This window comes from Globicephala melas, chromosome 13 (assembly GCF_963455315.2).
Source record: "Globicephala melas chromosome 13, mGloMel1.2, whole genome shotgun sequence".
NCBI classification, from domain to species: domain Eukaryota; kingdom Metazoa; phylum Chordata; class Mammalia; order Artiodactyla; family Delphinidae; genus Globicephala; species Globicephala melas.
In genome coordinates this window covers 48,533,196-48,551,319 of record NC_083326.1, presented here as the reverse complement: position 1 = coordinate 48,551,319, position 18,124 = coordinate 48,533,196, and positions in this window count along the sequence as shown.

Sequence of the window (18,124 nt, the reverse complement as noted above, 5' to 3'; positions counted from 1 at the left end):
GAGAATGCCTAACACTAGGCGTTTCCCAGAATAGAATATGGGAAAAGGGATGCAATTTGACTTTTCCAGTGTTATCCCCGAAGCCTTGCTCTTTATCCATGACCCTCACCTTAGTTTTAGGACATTTTAGCACCATTTTAGGTTATCATTTCCCTTGAAATAATTACTCGCTGCTACAGGCGCTCATACACTGAACACCACCCATGCCAGACATCAACTATATGCTGAGTGACAGCCCCACACCTTCATCCCAGGTTCACCTCTCTCGGCCACAGAAGACAGTCAGAATGGGCTTTGCCCTGGATTTATGGGGAATAGAAGAGTTGGAGTGGAATGTGACTAACGGGATGCATGCTGGTATTAATGCTAATTCTAGAAACTTGGAAGATGTAAGTCTCTTTGTTTGTCATCTCCTTTGCTTGGTAAACTCATCCCTTCCATATGCTGATAATTCCAAAATTTGTGTCCCTAGCTTGGACCTCTCTTCTAAGTTGCAGACTCATATCTATCTATCTATCTATCTGATATATGCCATCAGGAGAAGGAAACACTTGGATGCCCAACAGGTATCCCAAACTTAGCATGTCCCGAACTCAGCGCCAGATATTCTCCTCCTAGATGTGTCCTTTTCTCAGCCTTCCCCATCTCAGTAAGTGGCACCTTTCCAGTTGCTTGGACCAAACCTTGGAGTCACCTTTGACTGCTCTGTCTCTTGCATCCCATGTCTGATCTGTCAGCCAATCCTGTCCTCTCCACCTTCGAATTATATCCAGGTTTTGACCATTCCCCCCTGCTTTCACTGCTGCCACCCTGGTCCCAGCTGCCTGGACTTCTGCCATAACCCCTAGTAGGTCTCCCTGCCTTCTTCTCCCCTCTCCCATCTATTCTCAGCCCAGAAGCCCTGGTGACCTTGTTAAAATATGTAAGCTCATGGCACTCTGCTCCAAGCCTTCCAGTGACCACATAGGTCGATCAGACGCAGTCCTCTTAGCCGCCCCCCATTTCCTCTCTGCTCTCATTTCCTGCTTGTTCTGCTCCTGCCACGTGGGTGCGTTTGCCTCTCCTTGAACACGTGAGGCAGGCTCTCACTTCAGAATCTGGTACTTACTCCGTCCCCTGTGTGGGTGCTCTTCCGCCAAGTCCGCGTGGCTCACTCCCTGTGTCCAGCAGGTCTTTGCACACCTGTGGAAGGCCTCTGGCTGTTCTTCTAAAATTGCATCGCTCACCACCAATGCATCCTCACTGCCGCCTCTGCTTCATGCCCTCAGTGCTTCGTTTGATTGAACAGGTACATATTAAGCAATTGCCATGTCACTGTGCTGGAAGCTGAGGGCACAAAGATGGTCCATGTTCTTGTGTAGAGTAAAACTGAGGTAAGACATTTACATGTAAGTAGGTCATTTCAAGACAGAGTGGTAAGTAAATGCTGAAGCATGCCATTTGGGGTCACAATTTAGGTCTCCCTAGTCACTTTCACCTTAGATTTTTTTAAAACCAATTCCTATAGGAGAGTATATTTTGATTGGCAGGGGTAGAAGGGAGAAATTATATACATTTACTCAAGAAGCACATCCTAAAAAAGAGCTTCAGAAAAAGGTAATTGAGGAAATCATTGTTAAATAATATGTTAATGACATGCCCTCCTCTGTTAAGAGCTTGTTGTTTAATTTAAATATATCTTGCGGACTCTCTGTGCCTTGTACATTCTGTCTGCAAAGAGGGTTAATAAAATCTTCCTTCCATGAAGGGAATAGTGCACAGTGTGACTGGACGACCCCCAGGCTTCACCTCGATCTATACACATAATCAGCAGCTCATCCCCACAAAAGCCTGGTCCTCACGGTACCACTTTGAGGTGTGGCTGTACGTTTGTCTACTCTGTGCTCCTCGAGAGCCTGGTGTTGGCTGGGTAAAAGTAAGACAGGGAAACTTCCTGAGCAACATCGGAGTCCTTCTGTACTGTGGGACTTAAGCAATGACAGTGATTTGCTGAGCACTAAACATCCTCTATGCAGTTGACCCTACTTGTCTGAAGAGTTACCTTGAGCTCGAATGCTTAACCGTCCAAGTGCCAGAGGTTATTTTTCTAGGGGCATCTTTCCCCGCATCCAGTCTGGATCATGCGAGCCTCTTTCGTGTGCCCATAGCACCCCAAATTTCCTATATTACAGCTTACCCAGAGTTAGGCCAAGCTTCGCAAATTGACTGCAGCTCTCTAGACTGCCAAGTCTGCCCAAGACTTTTGACACCAGCTGCAAGTGTGGGGGTCCCCGTGGACTCCCTCAGGTTTGATAATTCACTGGAAGAACTCACAGACCTCCTGACAGCACTATACTTAACCAGCCAAAAGAAGAGATGCAAGGGGAGAAGTTTGGGAGGGTTCCAAACGCCAGGCTTCCGTTGTCCTCAGGGATGTGTTACCTTCCTGGCACATCCGTGTGTAACAATACGCAGAGTATTGCCAACCAGGGCAGCTCACTCAAGCGTCAGTGTCAGAGTTTTAATTGAAGCGTCATTACACAGGCACAATTGATTGATCACTCGCACGTGGTTGCACTCAATCTCCAGCCCCCTTCCCCTCCCCAGAACTCAGGCAGGTATCATGGGGCTCAAGCCCCAACCCTCTAATCACGTGGTTGGTCTTTCTGTACCTGGGCCGCCCCCATCCTGAGCCATCTGTCAGCATTAACTTTCAGGTGTGGTTGGAAGGACTCACCAGGAATAACGAAGACATTCCTGTCACTGGGAAATCCCAAGGGTTTATGGCTTATCTCCCAGGAACCAGGGATAAAGGCTAGCCCAGTTCTTTATTACAAACAGTCCCTATCACACTGTCTTCTGGCTGCATGGTTATCTGTCTCCCTAATTCGCTTGTTGAGGGCAAGGAATACGCTGCCTTGTTCAACATTGTCTTAGCACTTGACTCAAAGCAGGTGCTCAAAAAATAGTTGTTGTATGATTGAGCAACACACTGCAAGTATTAGGCTGATTTTATTCTGACATTCATTCTAAGCTATTATCAACGGGGAATTGTTAAAATCCTAGCGCACGGTGAGCTGAGGTGGTCGTCCCAGTCTGAGTGCTACTTGTGCATTGTGTGCTTCTCTTTAGCCTACTGATTTTCTCCTATATCTCATGTCAGTCCACTCCTCTCACTGTCTAAGCCAGTTCAGTCAGAGCGATGGCTCTCTTATACCGAGATTAATATACTCAATGCAGTGTGGAAATTAACAAAGCCTCCATCAACTGTATTTCTGTAGCTCTAGCTACTGCACACATCCTTGCAAATGGTGGAAGAACATCAAGTTTCCTTTCTTAAATGCTTGCTCACAAGAAGCGGCCTGCTTTACTTGTTTTAATTCTTTCTGCTGCTGCGGTATGGCTAAAGTGGGGTGACCCGTGGCAGAGGGGTTTCCACTGCCCTGACTAATGATATGAAAGGTTAAGTTATGAAGCAGTCACCTTTTTTTTTTTTTTTTTTTTTTTTGCGGTATGCGGGTCTCTCACTGTTGTGGCCTCTCCCGTTGCGGAGCGCAGGCTCCGGACGCACAGGCTCAGCGGCCATGGCTCATGGGCCCAGCCACTCCACGGCATGTGGGATCTTCCCGGACCGGGACACGAACCCATGTCCCCTGCATCGGCAGGTGGACTCTCAACCACTGCGCCACCAGGGAAGCTCCAAGCAGTCACCTTTTTAAGGCAAAAGTCTTTCTCCCTCTCTATGACTCAAAGCACCTTTATTCTGTGATTGCCTTTTATGTTGCATTATTAACAAGCTCCCCGACTACCCCAATTATGCCTTCCCATTGGCTATGTTAGTCTAAGGTTTTATTTTTAACCTTTTCATGCCAACTGCTGTGTGGAATATATGCTGAGGCTACCAGTAGAAAATGGCAGGGGGACTGGACTTGGAGGTGGCGTGAAGAGCAAAGCATCCCTCAGAGGGTTTATAACAGGGAAGAAAGAACAGCTGGCAGCCGTGAATAGAAGGTGATTCTCCTGCTCCAGCAATGGCTCCTGGCGTGTTCCCCGATAAGAGCTTTGTTATGCCAGAAGTGAGATGCCGTTAGCTTGCCAGCTCCAGAGCACACATTCTTCTCTGGCCCTTGGCTTGCCCAGGAGTGTAGGAGATGTTGGAAGAGCCGGTGGTGTGTAGAGGCAGGTTTGTTGGGGTAAAGGAAGAGTATTTAACGAGCACTGGCCTCATTTCAGTAGAATACAAAGAAGCATACCTACGAAGAGTTAAGATGGTGTAAAAATTGCTTAAATATTCCATATCCTTTCCAGAAATTTGAGAAAATGAAAATAAGCAAAAGATGTTCTTATCCTTATAAAACACTAAAAAATATATTAAAAGACCATTGCTTTTATCGAAGGTCATACATGTTCAAAGTCCAGCTCTTGGAGAACCTGTGATGTGAGCGACCACAGTGGTCCTTTTCTTCTTCTCACGTCTGTTTCTCTTCCTTTCATCCTTTGATACAGAACAATATAGACATGCAGACAATGGGGCAGGCTTGCGGCTTTTATAGGGAATGTGCTTTTGGAGCAAACCTGAAGGGATGACAGTTCTGTGAGAGGTGAGGTGAAGGGGAGCCCGGGTCCCGTCTGGATCCAACCCCTGATGGAAAGGCTGGCTTGCTATTGTGTGTGTGGAGTAACAGTGACATCCTGTGGCCAGTCTGGTCGATCTAAGTGGCTCCTTTATAGATAAAGAAGACCATTCTGTCTGCGCTGAAAGGTGAGCCCCACATGGCTCCTTCTTTAGACGGTGCACAGAAGAGGGAAGGGCAGGGTTCCCACCACTGACTTTCCGGTGCCCCCCGTCTCAGCTGCTGTCTCTGATTCAGGTTGGGGAGGTTCTCGGGACAGAGCTTCTGTCTGTTTTTATGCTTGATCAATTTAAATGTTACCATTTGAGTGTTGAGTGAACCATAATAATAACCATGAGAACAGTGTGAGAAAATAGATATGAAAGAGAAGCACTTTGCCTCCTTTTAAGACACCCCGGGGGAATTAATGCAGAATAATGTTACTTAAAAATGCCTAAATTGCTTGACATTTTGCTTTTTTAAAAAATGTTTTGGATGAAATAACTTTATTTTGACCTTTCTTAAGAGAGAAGTGGGCTGGGGAAGAAAACAGCTCTGATCTTAAGTTATTCTAACATTCCTAGGTAATCCGGCCCTGGGAGCCAAGTGCCTGGCTGTGCACACGGGGGTCTGGCAGTGCTGTGGTTCCCAGCCTGCCACGTGGAGCCTCCCACAGTGGTGAATAGAGGGGGGACCCCCCCACCCCCAGGGCACACCTGGCTTTGGGTGTGATGGAAACAGTGAGTGTGACTCTTCAGGGCTCTGGCCGGGCGTGAGCTCTGGGCGTGAGCTGAACAAACTCATTCTCCGTGGGGATGCCCAGCGTCTTGTGGTTTCTGTCCAAAGAGTCTGCTGCCCTGAGACACCCTCAACCTCGGCCCTTTCCTGGCTGCCTCCACAGCCACTGCTCAGGGAGTGGCTGCAAAGGGAGCTTGGAAGGAAAGCGTCTGTGCTCTGGAGCACACAGACTGGGCTCCACCTGCCAGCTCTGTGACCCGGGCAAATTCCTTACTGCCTGGAGTTGTACTTTTCTCAGTGGCAGGAAGGGGTTAGTGAGAAGCACCCCCTTCTTGGGGGGGCGATGAATACGTGGGATAAGGCAGGGTGATGGAGCGGATGAAGCCTGGGGCACGGTTAGAACCCACGCGGGGAGCTGCTGGGTTGCTGCTGCGGTGCATAGGCCTGTGCCCCGGGCTGAGGCGATTTGCTAGGAGGGCTCCCTGCCCCCGTTTCACCGAGATGCAGCCAGAGATCCCTGCAGCTGTCCAGGGCAGGAGAAAGCGAGAAGTGCGTGCCTCTGTGTGTGTGTGTGTGTGTGTGTGTGTGTGTGTGGTGTGTGATATGGGCATGTGGTGTGGTGTGTGTGTATGGTGTGGTGTGTGTGTGTACTTTTGTGTGGTGTGGTGTGGCGTGTGTACACGGTGGTGTGTGTATGTGTGTGGTGTGTGTGATATGTGCATGTGGTGTGGTGTGTGTATGGTGTGGCGTGTGTATGTTGTGGTGCGTGTGTGTATTTTTGTGTGGTGTGGTGTGTGTGTATGGTGTGTGTGTGTACTTTTGTGTGGTGTGTATGTGATACGTGGTGTGGTGTGGTGTGTGTACATGGTGGTGTGTGTATGGTGTGGTGTGTGTATGGTGTGGTGTGTGTGTGTACTTTTGTGTGGTGTGTGTGTGATACGTGGTGTGGTGTGGTGTGTGTATGGTGTGTGTGTGTGTACTTTGGTGTGTGTGTGATACGTGGTGTGGTGTGGTGTGTGTATGGTGTGTGTGTACACGGTGGCGTGTGTATGTGTGTGGTGTGTGTATGGTGTGGTGTGGTGTGTGTACACGGTGGTGTGTGTATGTGTGTGGCGTGTGTATGTGTATGGTGTGGCGTGTGTGTGTGTGGTGTGTGTACACGGTGGCGTGTGTATGTGTGTGGCGTGTGTATGGTGTGGCGTGTGTGTGTGTGTGGTGTGTGTGGTGTGTGTACACGGTGGCGTGTGTATGGTGTGGTGTGTGTGTGCTGTGTGCGGTGCCTGTCACACATGCGCACGGACCCATCTTAGTGCAGCTCAGCTCAGCGTGGGCAGCTTGCACAATGGAGTGAGATGTGAGAGCTGCCCGGAGGTGATCTACAACACGTAGGACAGGAAAAGAAGAAACACAGAGGAAGGAACAGGGGTTAGGAAGCCAAGAAAATGCCAATGAAGGAAGAAAATGGGGAGGATTAGTGGAAAGTAAGACTTCAGCACTGAGTATTCTCCTAGGCTATTTTAAAGTTCTCCAAAATCATGATAACTTAATTCCTGCATCAATAATGGTTTCACATACTTTTTGTCTAGTGGTGGAAAAAAGGGCAAGGCCAAGTTTCCTCCCACAGGGCAAGAAACTTGCATTTTTAGTCCTTAGGTGACTTAACTGAGAGCATGAAAGGGATGGCTTGAAGCTATTCAAATCTCTGTCCTAGCTGATCAGCCAATTGTGGGGAAAAAAAGTGATAATTTCTCCATCTCTCTCTAAGAGAGACTTTCCTGCCTATTTCTTAAGTTTCCTTTTTTTCTCCTCTTCCTTCTCCTCTCCCTTCTTCTCCATCTTTCTTAGTGTCTCCGAATTTGGGGGATGACTCTTGGCCTACACAAATAGCACTTACTGACTTTGTCTTGAAAAGTTTTTGCCTTGCAGTTTTCTCACAAGTTTCTTTCTGCCTTTGGGCAGCCATCCTGTTTTACAAGTTTCATGCGAGTTTCTACTTTCACTGAGTGACAGATGGATTTCCCATGTCCTAGCTGTAAAAGAAAGCCAATTTGTTTGAAGATAAGTTTACTTAGGTGTCAATTATAATAAAGGGAAAATAACGTAGTATCTATTGGAGACAGAGTATGAAGTGACTGCATTCGTGATCACTAGGGAAAAAAACAAGAGTTGAAGTCCTTAGGAAGTGTTTGAAAGGCATCTTGGCTTGAAGATTTGACTGTAGTGATGGGAAGGCAGGGAAATAAAGCAAACCAAGTTTTTACTTGCTTGGATGGAGGTTTTGTTTACCCTGGTCATGTGAAGTCTGAGCCAGCAATCTCAACGATTTTGACCGCCCCTCAGATTCTCTGCATTTAGGCAGGGCGGATGTTAACGTGGGCCAGTTTGTTCACATGACGTGCGGGACAGAGCTCTCTTTTGGGAAACAAATGCTTGCAGTTTCTGATTTTACAAATAACAAAGCTAGTGACACATCACATTTATTTGTACAAACACATTAAGCCCATTTTTATACACTAATATTTATACTTTTAAGTATGTGGCTCAGAAGAGTGGCTGCAATCCAGGAAGTCCCTTCATGTAATCAGTTTATGCCCATATGGACAGCTCCAGGGCAGCCCAGGGATGATGCTCACACAATCCAGTTGGCACTTTTCCCTATATCCTCCCTCCCATTCTGTTCCTTGCCTCTCTATTACCACACTACTGTTTCTCCAGTTTAATGAAAAGAGAGAGGGCTGGAAAGGCACCGGCAGGTGGGTGGACCTTATGATTTTCCATTCGCTCCTCCTTGCTTCTCTCCCTCTTCGAAGGTGGAGCTAACATTAGAAGTGATGAAAGTGTTTCCCTCTCATATGAGGTCCAAATACATAGTGTTCTAACTTGTATCCTGAGTATCAGTAGAGATGTTTTTGGTTCCAAGGGACAGAAACTCCAATTTTTTGGCTCCTATATTTACACAGTCTGTAAGTAGGGTGTCATCAGTGTGTCTCCAATGGTCCAATAGTATAAACCAGAACCCATTTATTTCCTTCTTTCTGGTTATTATCAGCTTCATCTTAAGCCTGGCTCCCCTCATGGTCACAAAATGGCTGCCAGTGCCATTGGACTGACTACTTACCTCCATATGAGAGAGGAATAGAGGGGAAGAGAAAAGAGTGTGCATGCATACACACTCAGGGTTTTTTCTTCTCCTTTTCCTACTCTTTCTCCTTCCCTTCCTCCTCCCCCCCTCCCCCTTCTTCTTCTTCTTCCCTTTTCCTTTTCCCTTCTCTTTCCCCTTCCTCCTCCTCTCCTCCTCCTCCTCCATCTTCTTCTTCATCTTCTTCTTTTCTCTCCTTCCCTCCCTGTCTCTCTCTCTATACAGTCAAAATCAAGGAAGTCAATCCCGGGTGTCTTTCTGGATGAATACAGTTAGGTTCTGTACCTGTCCTGAAACACTTGCTGAATTGCCATGCCTGGGGGATGTCAGGTGCTAACTAGTTTATGTCAACAGGACTTACAGGAGCTGGGGGAGAGTGCAGTGGGTAAAGGAAGCAAGGTGGCTCAAATAACATGCTGCTACCCAACACGGAAGGGATTTCCACTCCTTCTTATTCTGTCTTTATAAACTCTGTTTCATCATCATCATCACGTGAGAGAACCCATTTGTCTGGAATGTATGTAGTATTAAGATCGGCGGATACTTATGTTATGAAATCAGCAACGTGTATTTTTCATTATTTGAATTGTGTCCATAGTCTCTGTGTCCTGCTGAGGGCATTTCTGTGCCTGACATTTTTGGGGTCCTTCTGTGGGCAGAGCCTCAGGAACTTAGTGGAAGGATGGAAGATAGTGCTTCACTTGGTCATTTAACTGTGGTAACTTCTCTCTGGCATAGGATTGGCACCCGGGACAGAAGCCATTTAGAGTCTGGTAGGTGGATAAAACCATTTATGCTAGGTGTTGCAAGCTCGAGCTAAATGAATTCATTCTATTCTGAAGGATCTTCTTGAGATCTGGACCATTGGCAGAGCGAAGCCTCTTTAGGCTGAACTGGATATTTCATCACCTCTCTCCCTCCTCCTCCTTCTATTACTTTTTTTGCTTCAGAGAAGGGAAGGAAGTCAATCCACTGGCACTTCTGTGCTCACACAGTTTTGGTTACAAAACTTGTAAGCGAACCAGGGACTGCATCCACTTCTTGCTAGAATGAACAGAGAAGGGGAAGAATTCTAGGACCAAAGTAAAAATAAAACACCAATTCTCATTATCTGATTATTTACACCAGTTTACTAATGGAGCAAGTGACAAGTATCAGGTTAAACTCCCACTATCATTGGAGGGTGGTGGTAGTGGTTTGGAAGTACTTGAACAGAGATGTGCCTGTCAAATGCTAGTGATGTTGGCTGCTTGGTTGTCAAATGGAGAGGAGAGCACTAGGTCTTGCCTGCTGCTTTGAGATGCTCTAGCATTCATTCCCTAGCAGTAAGTGAAAGGGTTTGGATTGGGCACTGTTGAATTCTGACAATCATTTCCTACCTTCTCTACTAATGAAAATTGAGAAGAGAAGCAGGACATCAGCATGTGCTTTTCCACCTGGAGAGTAAGAAGTGACCTGGGGGAGAGCAGTGTCCACTACACCTGCAGCCAGTAACAAGCTTGCATCATCTCCATGGCAATTTCTGGAAGCCCCAGGGTTCATGTGCTAGTGTGAGGTAGGTTATTGGGGTGAAGGATGCTGGGGCTTGAAGGGTTGCAAGACTCTTCACAACTCACAGGTGAAGACTCATTCATTCATTCTCCTCATGGGAGCAGGCAAACTTGGACTTGGGTCTCTTAGTTCTTGGAGTTCTGATCTGTTTCCATACAAATGCATGGATTCCATTCTAAGCTGACTTACCTCTTCGCAATTTCTCTTTCCAAGCAATCTCCTTTTGCTTTAAACATTCTTTCTATAGCAATATTCATATATTTAATCTCTTGTGCTAGCTTAATGCAATTCTGTTTCTTTAAGGTGAGTTTGCTTGTCCTTGTTCTTACCTATTAAGAACCTATTAAGTTGAACTATTGAAGGCATTCTTCTTTCTGAGATCTTTGTAAGGGGGACCTTATTTTTGTACCTTCCTATCCATCCTCGACCACTGCCTTTTTCTTCTCTGGTTTCCATCTCATTACTTCCTCTTGGTTTCCCTTTAAATCTTCTCCATCAGCTTAACCTCTATGACGTACTTCATTGGATAGATCAGTGGAATGCCCACCAGCCAGGCACATGCTCCAAGCCCTAGACATGCCGGAGAGGGCTGGTGGGAGACTCCTCCCATAGTAAGCCTTGTAGGAGAGGGAGAAGCTGAGGCTCCCCACTCTGCTCTAGGTGTTTCCTCCTTTCTCTCTCATGGCTCAGTATCCTTTCCCCCGGACCCCTGTGCCTTCAAGACTTTCTCACCCCCTCCGTGGTCTTCCTCTTGTCTACTTCTGCACTGCAACTTTCCCTCTCACTGGCTGGCAGTAAGTGTGCCTTAGAGGAAAGCACAAACCTTCCCCTCAGAAGGCCCTCCCTGGGCAGCATCCTGACCCTGCTAGTGGCGTTGGGGGTAAAGGGTACCAGAATAAGCCACCCCAAGATGGGCCACCTTGGCCTAAGGATTATTTTGAGCTAAAAGCAATTGAGAACCAGCAGATGCAATAAAATAGTGCCTTAGTGCCTAAAAATAAAGTTCAGATTTCCTCTATTGTTAAGGAAATTTCCATTTATAAAGATGGCTCAGAGAGCTACTCCCCAGTGACAGGGCTTATCACCTGAGACTCTTATCTACAAGACAGATAACCCATATTTATTGTACATTCCCCCCCTCCTTTGCCCATAACTTGTCTCCCCCATCTAGAAGCTCACCCACTTTTCCTTTATTTAGCCTAGGATGGTATATAAATCTCGGTCATCTGGCTGCTTCCTTGGGTCTTATTTCTTTGTGAAACTCCAGCATGTAAGTAACTTATGACACATTTTTTTCCTCCTGTTAATCTATCTTTTATCAGCTTGATTCTCAAGCCCCAGTTGTTGAAATTAGGGGGGGTAGAAGGAAAGAGATTTTCCTTCCCTGTAGTGGCCATAGCAATTTGTTCTGAGCTGGCATCCTTGAAGCTTTCAACCTTACATGTATATTATAAATATTCATCTCTAGTCTTCTTTCAAAAACATTATTTCATGTTTCTGTGACTGAGGCTCCCATCCTTGAGATTGGGCTATGTTTGTATTAAGATGTGAGGTGTTACTGCCATCTTCAGACTTCTCCCATATTATCTACCTCAGAGGAGGGTCATGTTGAATGTCCAGGGTTTGCAAGAGGTCAAACTCCAATAAAGATTCCATCAGTGATGCCACTCCTGAGGGCCAGTGGCTCCCCCTCAGCCTCTCTGCTACTTTCATTTCCATTGTCAAAAGTGTGGTGGGCTTCCCTGGTGGCGCAGTGGTTGGAAGTCCGCCTGCCTATGCGGGGGACACGGGTTCGTGCCCCGGTCCGGGAAGATCCCACATGCCGCGGAGCGGCTGGGCCCGTGAGCCATGGCCGCTGAGCCTGCGCGTCCGGAGCTTGTGCTCCGCAACGGGAGAGGCCACAGCAGTGAGAGGCCCGCGTACTGCAAAAAAAAAAAAAAAAAAAGAGTGTGGTACCAAGACGAATGGTGTCCACCAGGCTTTCCTTTTCTATATAGGTTGGTCTATCTCTTTGTCCCTGCTTGGTGACCAGAGCATTGGAAATGAGTTAGGACAAGTTGTGAGATGTGGTAATTCTGCTAAGAGTAGAGAAATCCTGGCTGAGCTGTAGCAAGAGAACAGCTTCATCGACCCCAACAGAGGCAGACGTTTCCGTCTTGTTGGAACTCTGCTTATTCAGCGCTCGAACAGCTCTTGGAACAGCAGGATCCGGGGAGTGTCTCTGTGCACAAAAGATAAGCATGGTAGGTGTTACACTGGCATTCATTTACTGGAATCCATTTTGGGTATGTTCTTATTTCTCTCCTGGGAAGACATTGTTGGTGGCAGCTCTGAGTTGGATTTCAGACACTTACACCTCTTGCTTAGAGGGAAGTTAGGCCAGATTTGAAAATAAAGTTGATATTGTTGTCATAGCACTAACAAAAGATATTCTCATATCTTTGCCAAAGAAAAAATGAGTGAAAGATTTCTTTTTTTTTGGTCTTGGTTTTTGTTTTTAGCCGAGAAAAATGTCACATGTATTTGATCTGCATTTCAAAGGGTGGAGTGCAACCACAGGACGCACACATCAGTCACTGGAAGAGTATCGCAGTCAACAAATGAATACAGACCATGTCTACCTCTTCTGCATTATGTCCTTCTTCTTGCGTGTGCTATTGATTGATATTCCTCAGGGAGGAGATTCTTCTGACTCAGACACTAAGCACGTTCCTAAAGAAAATATCAGCTTTAAAAGGGAATAGAGGAAATAGCAGCGGCAGCAAAAAATCGCTAATCTTTCATTTACAAGAGCTACCGAACATCTGGAGAGCAGGAGGCTCCTTTAACCCCCGGAGTGCAGGAACAAATGAGCACCAAAGGGCACCCCATGCTCATGTAGTGCCATTAATTTGAATACAATGGAGGGCCCTATAATAAACATCTTCAGAGCCATCTGGGCATTCCTTTACACCTTGCCCAACTCCTTCGGGTGCTGGAGGCACAGCTTAATGGGATTTGGAGGTTGAAAAAGAGTGAAGATATGCTTAAAGAGCAACTCTGAGTTTAAAAGAAAAATGTATAATGGCCAAAGTGAAAAAAAGATCAAACAATGTATAGGAAAAATATGTTTTTTTTAAAATCAAAGTATAGTTGATTTACAGTGTTGTGTTAGTCTCTGGTGTACAGCAAAGACATTCAGTTTTATATATATATATATATATATATATTCTTTTTCATATTCTTTTCCATTATGGCTTATTACAGGATATTGAATATAGTTCCCTGTGCTCTACAATAGGACATTGTCGTTTATCTCTTTTATATATAGTAGTTTGTATCTGCTAATCCCAAACTTCTAATTTGTTCCTCCCCTACCCCCTTTGGTAACAATAAGTTTGTTTTCTATGTCTGTGAGTCTGTTTCTGTTTTGTAAATAACTTCACTTCTGTCATATTTTAGATTCCATGTGTAAGTGATATCATACGGTATTTGTCTTCTCTGTCTGACTTACTTCACTTCGTATGATAATCTCTAGGTCCATCCATGTTGCTGCAAATGGCATTGTTTCATTCTTTTCTTATGGCTGAGTAGTAAGGAAAAACATGTTTTAAACTATCCGTGGGGGTGTTACTGAAATTAATATTTATGTCTATTTCTCTCCAGCATGTATACCATTTTTAACCAAATGTCAATGTGCTGTGGAAGGATAGAAAGAACCACATGCATCAGGAATGATTAATGTAAAGTTCATATTTGGGGGGAGAGTATAGGGTCTGGAGTTTAGTTAGAATTGTGCAACTCTTTCTAGCACTTTTCTGGGAGGCACACCATCTAAAGAGTCTTTAACTCCATTGAAAAAAAATAGATATAGGGATTATAATACCTGCTCTTTTTTCTTTCCCTCAGTGGTCTCGTGGGATAATGTAAACATGCAGGGAAGTTGCTCTGAATAGAAGTCTGAGATAAACAATCAATGCACGAATTAATGTTGTTGTGCAGCAGTCGTTGCAGCGGCTCCAAGTTTTGAAATAGGAAAATATTTCTAAACACGTGCCTTCCTTCCATCCAGAAAGATTCCCCACATCTCCCTAAAGCGGAGACTGCACGCCGGCAGCCAAGGAATAGATCTGGGCCACAGACTGGGCAGGTTGGCTCATGTGGGCTTTTGAAAGTTTTTGAAGGAGTTGCCAACATTGACAAGAATATCCTGATTTTTTACTTCTCTTAAGAAATGGAAAAAGCTGGCCCCGATGGTGCCTTCAATGTGACACGGAAAAAGTCAGCTGGAGAGGAGATTGGCTGGAACCTGTAGTCAGCATCCTTTCTCTTGTTGCTGTGCTCATCTGGGTTTGTTTATAGGCATTTTAGTTTGTGCCACTTGTCTAGAGGAAGCTATTGAAGATGTTTTTCAAAAAACAGAGTAGCACGCTGTACTAGTCAGGGCTCTCAGCCACCAATAGTATGTGTGTGTGTCAATCAGTCTGTAAACAAACAGATTTATTTTAAGGAATTGGCTCGCACGATTACAGAGGCTGAGAATTCTAGACCCAGGAGAGCCAATGGTGTATGTTACTCCAAGTCCAAGTCCAAAGGCAGGAGAAGACTAATGTCCCAGCTCAAAGACAGTCTGGCAGAGAGAAAATTCTTTCGTACTCAGCCTTTTATTTTATTCAGGCCTTCAAAGGATTCCATGAGGCCCACCCACATTGGGATGGCAAACTGGCTTTACTCGTCCTACTGATTTAAATGTTAGTCTCATCCAGAAACACCCGCACAGGCACAAGATGCACCCAGAAATAACATTTAACCAAATATCTGGGCATGTCCTGGGTCCAGTTAAGTTGACATATAAAATGAGGCATCAAACACACCTAATAACCTTTTAGCTTGCATGAGTAGAGTGCAGATCTCCTATGCGTTTGCCATGTATCTAAAGCCTTGCCAAGAAGGGTTGGAAAGGCCTCTCAAGGAGGCAGGCATCTAGTGTGCAGTAAGAGGGGCTGGAGAAAAAGTTTCAAGCAGGGCAGGTCCTAGATAAAGAAAACAACTAAACAACTGCTGACAGATGCCCTTGTTAATTTCTTTCTCAAAGCTGTCTATGTCCCTTCACTTTTGATGTCAACAAGAGCCAGTAAGCGGTTCTGAAAATCTTTGTACACTTACGAAACCAGGATGTCCACACAGTGAGGACTGTGAAGGTCCACTCACTGGGACTCTGGGTAAGTAACTGGGCCTGGGAACCCTGCCTAGGGTCTGGGTGCAGAACTTTTCCGTGGAAACCCTGGTGAGAGGAAGAGGCTGCCCTTTTGGGACATGTGTCATTATCCATATTGGCTAAGGCTGCCTGGGTGTTGGAGGTATTTAAGACTGGATGAGAAGGAACAAAGCATAGCCTCGGTCCTTCAAAATAGTGAGGGTCATATGTAGAATATCGGTCCAACATCTTAGACATGGTGAAAACAATTTTCACTCAAAGGCAAATTTAAGGGCACTAGTAGTAATTCTATTCTCCACTTACTCTGAGTGAGTTGGGAATGGATATGTCAGCTAAACTAATTATTTATCAAAAGCCCTGAAATGAGGTAGCCATGTATATAAAAATGCTGTCCATGCGTGAAACACAAGAAGAATATATGTTAGTTTAGTGCTCTTTCTTGAGAGAACTATTGTTAGCATAGAACCGTAGACAGTTTCTTTTTCTTCCTTTTGTAAAAAGCATTTAAAATGAATGACCACTGGTGGCTGACTTCCATCAGCATTATTCTGTCAGACGATGCAGATCTTGAAATCCTTGCCCTGTTTGCTTTTTGCAGGTGTTCCTGCCTGCTCAGCCCCCTCCAGGGCTGTGGGCATCCCTAGCAGGGCTAAGAAAGGACTAGAACAGCCGTTCCCCTGTCTCTCAATGAGAACTCCCTCTCCAGGCCTGTTGCCTATCCCCTGCCCTTCAGACAGGGAGGCCAACCTGTCCACGTGGGCATGAGTGGTCATGATTTAAGCAGTGCCAAGTGCTCTGCGCTCCGCCGGGAGCAGAGTTCTCTGCCTCGTAGCATTCCTGGCCATCTGGGCTGGGAGAATGAGACCACCGTGGCACCAGAATAACCTTGGCCAGTTCTTCCGCAGCTTCTGCTCTATGAATTGCCGTGCTTGACGCCGTGGCGGGTGACATTGGGAGCACGGACGCTGTGTGAGCTGGAGGGGCGCTGTCCTGTTTTCTCACCTGCAGTGCCCCTCTCTTCTAGCCCTGCCTCCACACTCAGCATTCTGCTTCCTAAGCTCATGAAGGAGCCTTCCTTCCCAGGATGCCAGACGGGCAGAGCACACACACACATGCAACACCTGCCTTCCTCACAGGAGCAAAAGGGCACCTGCAATGACCAGTGAGGCTCCAACTCACTGAGGCCTGCAGGAAGCAAGGGGCAGTCAGGCTGGAGAGAGAGTTGAATAAAGTCTCAGGGGAGGAATGATATGGGGTTTATTCTGCTGAGGCCAGAAGTTTTACTGCACATGGTCTCAGTTACCATTACTCTCTTTGTCTTGAGAGCAAGTTTTCCTCTTTCTATCTATCTGCCGGCACCACTTACTACACACAACTAGCTATTACCCCAAAGACTCTAACCATTATAACGTATTATACCAATTAACGTATTATCTTCAATTGTTTCACATTGAATTTCATGGTCCTCCATGATCTTTCAAGTTGAATAGATCCTTAAGGCTACAGAAGATTTAAAAAAGTTTGTGTGTGTGTGTGTGTGTGTGTATGTGTGTGTGTGTGTGTGTGTGGCGGGCAGGTGGGGCACATGGTCATCTCTCCTGCCACCGGCCTAGTCCAAGCTGCTGAACTTGTCACTGGGCTGTGCGCTCGCCTTGTGACTAGTCTTCCTGCTTTGTCTTCTTCACTCTATTCTCCACTTAGCAGCCGAAGTGACCTTTCAGAAATGCAAACTGTGTATTTCCCCTTCAACGGAATGAACACATATTTATTGAGCACCTACAATGTGCCAGGCAATGTTCCAGGTGCTAGGAAATTGTAATGAATGAGACAGGTAAAACTCTACCCTATCTCCTTATGGGACTTACATTTTAATGACCCCCCACAGCTCTTAGGGTAAAGTCACAAGCCTTAAAAAGGAACAAAATTTGTAATGAGTTATTTGTAATGAGGTGGATGGACCTAGAGTCTGTCATACAGAGTGAAGTAAGTCAGAAAGAGTAAAACAAATACCATATGTTAACACATATATATGGAATCTAAAAAAAAAAAAGGTCATGAAGAACTTAGGGGCAGGATGGGAATAAAGATGCAGGCCTACTAGAGAATGGACTTGAGGACATGGGGAAGGGGAAGGGTAAGCTGGGACAGAGAGAGTGGAATGGACATATATACACTACCAAATGTAAAACCGATAGCTAGTGGGAAGCAGCCGCATAGCACAGGGAGATCAGCTCAGTGCTTTGTGACTACCTAAAGGGGTGGGATAGGGAGGGTGGGAGGGAGGGAGACGCAAGAGGGAAGAGATATGGGGATATATGTATATGTATAGCTGATTCACTTTGTTATAAAGCAGAGACTAACACACCATTGTAAACCAATTATACTCCAATAAAGATGTTAAAAAAAAAAGATAGATTACAAGGCTATACTGGACGTGGCCTCTGCCCCATCCCTCGCTGCGTCTTGCACCTCTCTTTCCTGCCCCCTCTGCCTTCTACCACGCTGGGATATGCCACGATCTCTCCCCTCAGGATCTTTATGCAGGTGGTTGGCTTTACCCCACTCTGTCACCTCCTGGCTGCCACATGTCTTTCATATCTCAACTCACTGTCCTTTCCACGGTGATGTCTTCTCTGGCACTCCCAATCTACATGCAGTTCTCCTCTGATATTCTTTCTCTTAGCACCCTTCCCTTCCAGTGTTTTCCATGATCCCAATACTATATCACTGATGGCTACCTTCCCCATTAGACTGCAAACCTCTGGCGGGTAAGAATCTGGTCTGTTTTGTATTTTGCTATATCACCTTTTAAGTAGTATTCAACACACATTTGAAGAATGAATCAATGAATGAATTAATACGAAAAGTGGAAAGTGCAGACAAACTGGAAATGGCTTTGTAGGTATA